The 8,374-nt window shown below is 49.6% G+C and overlaps 6 non-coding genes and 1 pseudogene across 6 annotated transcripts; all 7 read left to right on the forward strand.

The window, feature by feature from the left end:
- The first annotated feature begins 756 nt into the window (after positions 1–756).
- On the forward strand, positions 757–919 carry LOC135011233 (U1 spliceosomal RNA). The gene has a single exon (XR_010210351.1). It is a non-coding gene; the product is annotated as a U1 spliceosomal RNA (small nuclear RNA).
- A 152-nt stretch (positions 920–1,071) lies between these two features.
- Positions 1,072–1,217, forward strand: LOC135011252 (U1 spliceosomal RNA; annotated as a pseudogene).
- Positions 1,218–1,908: 691 nt separating this feature from the next.
- On the forward strand, positions 1,909–2,072 carry LOC135011228 (U1 spliceosomal RNA). The gene has a single exon (XR_010210346.1). It is a non-coding gene; the product is annotated as a U1 spliceosomal RNA (small nuclear RNA).
- Positions 2,073–2,224: 152 nt separating this feature from the next.
- Positions 2,225–2,387, forward strand: LOC135011251 (U1 spliceosomal RNA). Its single transcript, XR_010210366.1, has one exon. It is a non-coding gene; the product is annotated as a U1 spliceosomal RNA (small nuclear RNA).
- Positions 2,388–3,058: 671 nt separating this feature from the next.
- On the forward strand, positions 3,059–3,222 carry LOC135011229 (U1 spliceosomal RNA). The gene has a single exon (XR_010210347.1). It is a non-coding gene; the product is annotated as a U1 spliceosomal RNA (small nuclear RNA).
- A 152-nt stretch (positions 3,223–3,374) lies between these two features.
- LOC135011256 (U1 spliceosomal RNA) lies at positions 3,375–3,537 on the forward strand. The gene has a single exon (XR_010210369.1). It is a non-coding gene; the product is annotated as a U1 spliceosomal RNA (small nuclear RNA).
- A 671-nt stretch (positions 3,538–4,208) lies between these two features.
- LOC135011226 (U1 spliceosomal RNA) lies at positions 4,209–4,372 on the forward strand. The gene has a single exon (XR_010210344.1). It is a non-coding gene; the product is annotated as a U1 spliceosomal RNA (small nuclear RNA).
- The last annotated feature ends 4,002 nt before the right edge of the window (positions 4,373–8,374 follow it).

Below are 8,374 nucleotides of genomic sequence, written 5' to 3' on the forward strand. Positions count from 1 at the left end.
CACTGGGTCGTATCCTATATACTCCTGTGGGAAACTTGACTGCATAATTTGTGTTTCCCCTGGTCGGCTCTCGTATAATTCAGATCTCTTTGTCTCAGGTCTCTCTCCAGCCTAGTTTGCTGTCTGTTTCCACTTCTCTTTTCTTGAGCCGCTGCCTTCTATACCCTTGTGCACTCTCCTGACTTCTCCTGTCTGCTTACTTTGTGCCGTCCAACGCACAATGCAAACTACAGGTAGTGCTGCAGGGCCCACACCCTTTTACTTGCCTTACAGAGCAGCTCTGGAGCTGTTACAGTGCCCAGCTGCAGCAAGAAATCAGCTTGAATGCTTCAGGTGCTGGGGCATAGCCAACAAGAGCCCCACACCGACGGAGGGTGGAGGTGTTTAATGCAAACTAGGGGTCAGCCAAGCGCCGCAAAAGGCCGCCATGCCCTGCATGCCCCTTTTCTCTTTTCATATGCAGACGAGGGTTGAAGCCAACTTTGACCCACTGCTTGGATGACATCACCATATGCAAATCCATCTGCGGCAGGCCTTCCCCCAGGAATGCTTGCACTAGTTGTTGCATTTGGTTTGTTGTTTGGGGGTGCTTCAGTATTAGGCAGCCTTCTGCCCTCCCATGTTCATCTGAAAATATGTGTTCTCCCTGCAGTTGTTGTCCCCAGATGAGAGTTCCCTTGTGCTGCCTCAGTTGAATCTCCTTTACTTGACAGAGATGTGCCTGAGCAGCGGCCCTCCCCAGCCCTATCCCAAATCATACTTATTTTGCATAGGAGATACCATGGTCATGAAGATTGTTCTCCCAGGGTTAGGTTCATTCATTGCATTCTGGGTAGCTTACCTCTGTGATTTCCCCAAATGTGGGAAACTCAACTGCATTATTTGTGGTAGTGGGGGACTGTGTTTGTGCTTTCCTCTGGTCAGCTCTGGTAAAAGTCAGATTTCTTTGTCTCAGATCTTCCTCTAGCCTTGTTCTTCTTTCAAGAGTTCCCTTGTGCTGCCTCAGTTGGATCTCCTTCACTTGACAGGGGGGTGCCCGAGCAGCGACCCTCCCCAGCTCTAGCCCAACTCCTACTTACCTGCCAGGTGAGATACTATGATCATGAAGTTGCTTCTCCCAGGGCAAGGCTCACCCATTGCACTCTGGGTGTGCTGCCCCTGCGATTTCCCCAAATGTGGGAAACTTGACTGCATAATTTGTGTTTTCCCTAGTCGGCTCTCATATAATTCAGATCTCTTTGTCTCAGGTTTCTCTCCAGCCTAGTTTGCTGTCTGTTTCCACTTCTTTTTTCTTGAGCCCCTCCCTTCTACACCCTTGTGCACTATCCTGACTTCTCCTCCTGTCTGCTTACTTTGTGCCTTCCAATGCACAATGCAAACTACAGGTAGTGCTGCAGGGCCCACACCCTTTTACTTGCCTTACAGAGCAGCTCTGGAGCTGTTACAGTGCCAAGCTGCTGAAAGAAATCAGCTTGAATGCTTCAGGGGCTGGGGCATGGCCAACATGAGCCCCACACCGAAGGAGGGTGGGGGTGTTTAATGCGAACTAAGGGTCATCCAAGCGCCGCAAAAGGCCGCCATGCCCTGCATACCCCTTTTCTCTTTTCATATGCAGATGAGGGTTCCAGCCAACTTTGGCCCACTGCTTGGATGACATCACTGTATGCAAATCCGTCTTCTGCAGACCTTCCCCCAGGAATGCTTGTACTAGTTGTTGCATTTGGTTTGTTGTTTGGGGGTGCTTCAGTATTAGGCAGCCTTCTGCCCTCCCATGTTCATCTGAAAATATGTGTTCTCCCGGCAGTTGTTGTCCCCAGATGAGAGTTCCTTTGTGCTGCCTCAGTTGAATCTCCTTTACTTGACAGAGATGTGCCTGAGCAGCGGCCCTCCCCAGCCAATTCCCAAATCATACTTATTTTGCATAGGAGATACCATGGTCATAAAGATTGTTCTCCCAGGGTGAGGTTCATTCATTGCATTCTGGGTATGCTGACCCCTGTGATTTCCCCAAATGTGGGAAACTCAACTGCATTATTTGTGGTAGTGGGGGACTGTGTTTGTGTTTTCCTCTGGTCAGCTCTGGTAAAAGTCAGATTTCTTTGTCTCAGATCTTCCTCTAGCCTTGTTCTTCTTTCGAGAGTTCCATTGTGCTGCCTCAGTTTGATCTCCTTCACTTGACAGGGGGGTACCCAAGCAGCGACCCTCCCCAGCTCTAGCCCAACTCCTACATACCTGCCAGGTGAGATACTATGATCATGAAGGTGCTTCTCCCAGGGCAAGGCTCACCCATTGCACTCTGGGTGTGCTGCTCCTGCGATTTCCCCAAATGTGGGAAACTTGACTGCATAATTTGTGTTTCCCCTGGTCGGCTCTCGTATAATTCAGATCTCTTTGTCTCAGGTCTCTCTCCAGCCTAGTTTGCTGTCTGTTTCCACTTCTCTTTTCTTGAGCCGCTGCCTTCTATGCCCTTGTGCACTCTCCTGACTTCTCCTGTCTGCTTACTTTGTGCCTTCCAACGCACAATGCAAACTACAGGTAGTGCTGCAGGGCCCACACCCTTTTACTTGCCTTTCAGAGCAGCTCTGGAGCTGTTACAGTGCCCAGCTGCTGCAAGAAATCAGCTTGAATGCTTCAGGGGCTGGGGCATAGCCAACATGAGCCCCACACCGACGGAGGGTGGAGGTGTTTAATGCGAACTAAGGGTCATCCAAGCGCCGCAAAAGGCCGCCATGCCCTGCATACCCCTTTTCTCTTTTCATATGCAGATGAGGGTTCCAGCCAACTTTGGCCCACTGCTTGGATGACATCACCGTATGCAAATCCGTCTTCTGCAGACCTTTTCCCAGGAATGCTTGTACTAGTTGTTGCATTTGGTTTGTTGTTTGGGGGTGCTTCAGTATTAGGCAGCCTTCTGCTCTCCCATGTTCATCTGAAAATATCTGTTCTCCCTGCAGTTGTTGTCCCCAGATGAGAGTTCCCTTGTGCTGCCTCAGTTGAATCTCCTTTACTTGACAGAGATGTGCCTGAGCAGCGGCCCTCCCCAGCCCTATCCCAAATCATACTTATTTTGCATAGGAGATACCATTGTCATGAAGATTGTTCTCCCAGGGTGAGGTTCATTCATTGCATTCTGGGTATGCTGACCCCTGTGATTTCCCCAAATGTGGGAAACTCGACTGCATTATTTGTGGTAGTGGGGGACTGTGTTTGTGCTTTCCTCTGGTCAGCTCTGGTAAAAGTCAGATTTCTTTGTCTCAGATCTTCCTCTAGCCTTGTTCTTTTTTCGAGAGTTTCCTTGTGCTGCCTCAGTTGGATCTCCTTCACTTGACAGGGGGGTGCCCGAACAGCGACCCTCCCCAGCTCTAGCCCAACTCCTACTTACCTGCCAGGTGAGATACTATGATCAGGAAGGTGCTTCTCCCAGGGCAAGGCTCACCCAATGCACTCTGGGTGTGCTGCTCCTACGATTTCCCCAAATGTGGGACACTTGATTACATAATTTGTGTTTCCTCTGGTCGGCTCTCGTATAATTCAGATCTCTTTGTCTCAGGTCTCTCTCCAGCCTAGTTTGCTGTCTGTTTCCACTTCTCTTTTCTTGAGCCGCTCCCTTCTATGCCCTTGTGCACTATCCTGACTTCTCCCGTCTGCTTACTTTGTGCCTTCCAACGCACAATGCAAACTACAGGTAGTGCTGCAGGGCCCACACCCTTTTACTTGCTTTACAGAGCAGCTCTGGAGCTGTTACAGTGCCCAGCTGCTGCAAGAAATCAGCTTTAATGCTTCAGGGGCTGGGGCATAGCCAACATGAGCCCCACACCGAAGGAAGGTGGAGGTGTTTAATGCGAACTAGGGGTCATCCAAGCGCCGCAAAAGGCAGCCATGCCCTGCACACCCCATTTTTATTTTCATATGCAGACGAGGGTTGAAGCAAACTTTGACCCACTGCTTGGATGACATCACCATATGCAAATCCATCTGCTGCAGGCCTACTACCAGGAATGTTTGCACTAGTAGTTGCATTTGGTTTGTTGTTTGGGGGTGCTTCAGTATTAGGCAGCCTTCTGCCCTCCCATGTTCATCTGAAAATATGTGTTCTCCCTGCAGTTGTTGTCCCCAGATGAGAGTTCCCTTGTGTTGCCTCAGTTGAATCTCCTTTACTTGACAGAGATGTGCCTGAGCAGCGGCCCTCCCCAGCCCTATCCCAAATCATACTTATTTTGCATAGGAGATACCATGGTCATGAAGATTGTTCTCCCAGGGTGAGGTTCATTCATTGCACTCTGGGTATGCTGACCCCTGTGATTTCCCCAAATGTGGGAAACTCGACTGCATTATTTGTGGTAGTGGGGGACTGTGTTTGTGCTTTCCTCTGGTCAGCTCTGGTAAAAGTCAGATTTCTTTGTCTCAGATCTTCCTCTAGCCTTGTTCTTCTTTCGAGAGTTCCCTTGTGCTGCCTCAGTTGGATCTCCTTCACTTGACAGGGGGTGCCCGAGCAGCAATCCTCCACAGCTCTAGCCCAACTCCTACTTACCTGCCAGGTGAACTATGATCTTCACTGTTAGGGCAATCAGGATGTGGAATTCCCTGCCAGGGAAGGTGGTAATGGCGGACTCTGTAATTGGATTTAAAAAAGGAATGGATACATTTCTGAATGAAAAAGCTATCCAAGGTTATAATACTTAAAATATCAACATGGTTAATCCGGGGGTAACATGAGTTATAGTAGCTAACTAGTCATAAAACATTATTCAGCAAGTATGTAGAATCATCACAACTTAAAACAGGTTGAACACGATGGGCAATTTGCCTCTATTCAACCTCAAAAACTATGTTACTATATGTTACTATATTACTATGTTACTGTAGTATACAGAACACCACAATATAATGAGCAGTGATAGTGAGCACTGATGAGGATACTAGAACTGACACTGAGCAGCAAGATGCAGCACTGGACTATTAGTAATGTACTGTAGTATGCTGAGCACCACAATGCAGCACAAGACAATGAGCAGTGATACTGAGCACTGATGAGGATACTACTGAGAACTGACACTGAGCAGGAGAGACACACTACTAGTATTACAGAGCAGCAATAAGTAACCACTGATACTGAGCACTGATATTGAGATTTCCACTGAGAGAACATAGCCACGTCCTCTCCGCTCTCTCTTCAATGCACGAGTAAAAATGGCGGCAACGCGCAGCTCTTTATATGGAATCCGAATCTCGCGAGAATCCGACAGCGGGATGATGACATTTTCCCTTGTTCAGGTTTTCCGAGTCAGGCGGGAACAACCGAGCCTGCCTCGGACCAGTGTAAACCACGTGGAGTTCGTCGGGAATTCGGTTCTCGGAGAACCGAACCCGCTCCTCTCTACCTTATACCCATCAATTTTTTTATTTTCAATCTAAGCCCCTGCAGTTTTCTGTAAGCATCTGCTTCGCTATGATGATCAACAAGTCACAAGGGCAAACACTCAGGGCTTGAGGCGTAGATCTTAGGACCAGCTGCTACAAGCATGGCAGAGGTGTCACTATCACTGGTGACACCCAGAGAGGTGGCGAGGGAGATTGTAATGCAGTGCGCGCAGATAAGCAGTGCAATGGTAAAAAGGAGGCATGGTTTCATAGGTAGGGGCGTGGCCTGGTGGCCTGAATCTACATTTTGTTGCTCCGGGTGTCCCGGGGGTTGGGGGCTGCACCCGGGGACTAGTGTGTGTGCGGTGCTGGCTCCTGCACAGTGACAGGGCATGGCCACCGAGCATGACGCCTCCATTCTTGACCATGCTGTAATTGCAGTCGCACTGCAGTTCAGCGTGATCATATAAAATGGTGTAGCCTCCTGCTGGTGCAGACTGTATGTGCGCGCAGGAAGCCGCCACCATTTTTGTGATCACAGCGGCTGAATGTGATGTCATACAGCCGCTGTGACCACGCCCCCTGTGTCTCCTCCGTTGCAGACCCCATTTTGAAGCCTTGCCCCCGCACCGCTCCATCCCTGACTTGGAAATGGAGTGTTGCTGACCCCCCTCTCCCCCCCCCCCCGCCCCGATTGACAGGCAGAGGCGATCGCATTCTCTGCGGGGTGCCGCAGAAAATGCAGGCACATGCGTATGCTCTTAGCAATTTTTGCAGTTGGATCGCTTATTGTGATTGCAATCCAACCTGAATCAGGCCCTATTACCTATCACAATGCGCTGCGGGCAGTACAAAATTGGGTTAATATAGGAGTAAAACTCCCAGACCTGTGCTCCTTAACTGTACCTGGTGGCTAGTGGAGCGGCTGCCCAGTAATCAGTGTCCACGCCAGTGCGCACACGGTCCACCCCCTACGGCCACGCTCCCCTTCATCAGCGGCCTCGTGATCCGGAAGGGCGGTGTGTGTGTGACTGACCTTAGGAAGAAACTGGAGCCTCCGCTGCAGTGACCCAGCAACCAGGGCACGGGAGTATACAGCGCCGCTGGGAGTGATGAAGCTGCAGTAAAGATGTCTATTAGACCTAGCCTGCTGCAGCCCTTGTAGATTCTCATAAAACAAGTTCTTCTTTTCTTGTCAAAATTAATAGCTAAGAATAGGCTGCCTGAGGCAGGCCCCTGTTAAGAGGCCTGCTACTGAAGGCACCAACTACAAACTGAGCTCCCTGTTCATGGAAGCGGGGTTATAGAGGAGAATGCACTGAGCATCTTGGGAACAGTCAAAAGCTTTGAGCCGGTTGGTGCCTCAGATCAAGATCCTACTCTACACCCCAATGTGAATCCTTGTGGAGTCCAGTGTACCCCACAGAAGAAATTAATGTGTCACACCCATTGGCAGCAACCTTAGAATAGCTGCTGACGGGCACAATTGAGAAAGGAAGGGGGGGGGGACATTTGAATCCAGCACATAGATGCAATTCAAATATGTAATTTGTACCTTCCTATTTTAAAATATAATGGATGAACCTCACCCTGTGAGAACAATCTTCATGATCAAGAGATCTCATATGCAAAATAAGTATGAGTTGGGATAGGGCTGGGGAGGGTGGCTGCTCGGGCAGCCCCTCCCCCGTCAAGTTAAGGAGATTCAACTGAGGACGCACAAGGGAACTCTCGTCTGGGGACAACAACTGCAGGGAGACCACATCTGTTCAGATGAACATGGGAGGGTGGAAGGCTGCCTAATATTGAAGCACCATCAAATATCAAACCATATGCAACAACTAGTACAAGCATTCCAGGGGGAAGGTCTGCAGAAGACGGATTTGCATACGGTGATGTCATCCTAGCAGTGGACCAAAGTTGGCTGGAACTCTCATCTGCATATGAAAAGAGAAAAGGGGCATGCAGGGCATGGCGGCCTTTTGCGGTGCTTGGATGACCCCTAGTTCGCATTAAACACCCCCACCCTCCTTTGGTGTGGGGCTCATGTTGGCCATGCCCCATCCCCTGAAGCATTCAAGCTGATTTCTTGCAGCAGCTGGGCACTGTAACAGCTCCAGAGCTGTTCTGTAAGGCAAGTAAAAGGGTGTGGGCCCTGCAGCACCACCTGTAGTTCGCATTGTGCGTTGGAAGGCACAAAGTAAGCAGACGGGAGGAGAAGTCAGGATAGTGCGCAAGGGCATCCTTTTCTCTTAGTCCGTAGAGGATGCTGGGGTCACATTAAGAACCATGGGGTATAGACGGGATCCGCAAGAGACATGGGCACTTTAAGACTTTCAAAGGGTGTGAACTGGCTCCTCCCTCTATGCCCCTCCTCCAGACTCCAGTTATAGGAACTGTGCCCAGGGAGACGGACATTTCGAGGAAAGGATTTATTGTTAAACTAAGGTGAGCATCTTACCAGCTCACACCTTAAGCATGCCGCAGAACGTGGCATTCAACAGAACACAAGCCAACGGCATGAACAATTGCAGCAAAAAGCTGACCAGAACCATAACACAACATGTGTATAACCACAAGTAATAACTGCAGACACAGTATGGACTGGGACGGGTGCCCAGCATCCTCTACGGACTAAGAGAAAAGGATTTACCGGTAGGTATTAAAATCCTATTTTCTCATACGACCTAGAGGATGCTGGGGTCACATTAAGAACCATGGGGTTATACCAAAGCTCTTGAACGGGTGGGAGAGTGCGTACGACTCTGCAGCACCGAATGACCCAACTTGAGGTTATCATCAGCCAAGGTATCAAACTTGTAAAACTTAGCAAAAGTGTTTACTAAATAGCTGCTCGGCAAAGTTGCAATGCCGAGACTCCCCGACCAGCTGCCCAGGATGAACCCACCTTTCTAGTAGAATGGGTCTTCACCTAATTCAGTAACGGCAATCCTGCCGTGGAATGAGCATGCTGAATCTTACCACAGATCCAGCGCATAATGGTCTACATGGA

Source organism: Pseudophryne corroboree, unplaced genomic scaffold (assembly GCF_028390025.1).
Source record: "Pseudophryne corroboree isolate aPseCor3 unplaced genomic scaffold, aPseCor3.hap2 scaffold_2403, whole genome shotgun sequence".
Classification (NCBI taxonomy): Eukaryota; Metazoa; Chordata; class Amphibia; order Anura; family Myobatrachidae; genus Pseudophryne; species Pseudophryne corroboree.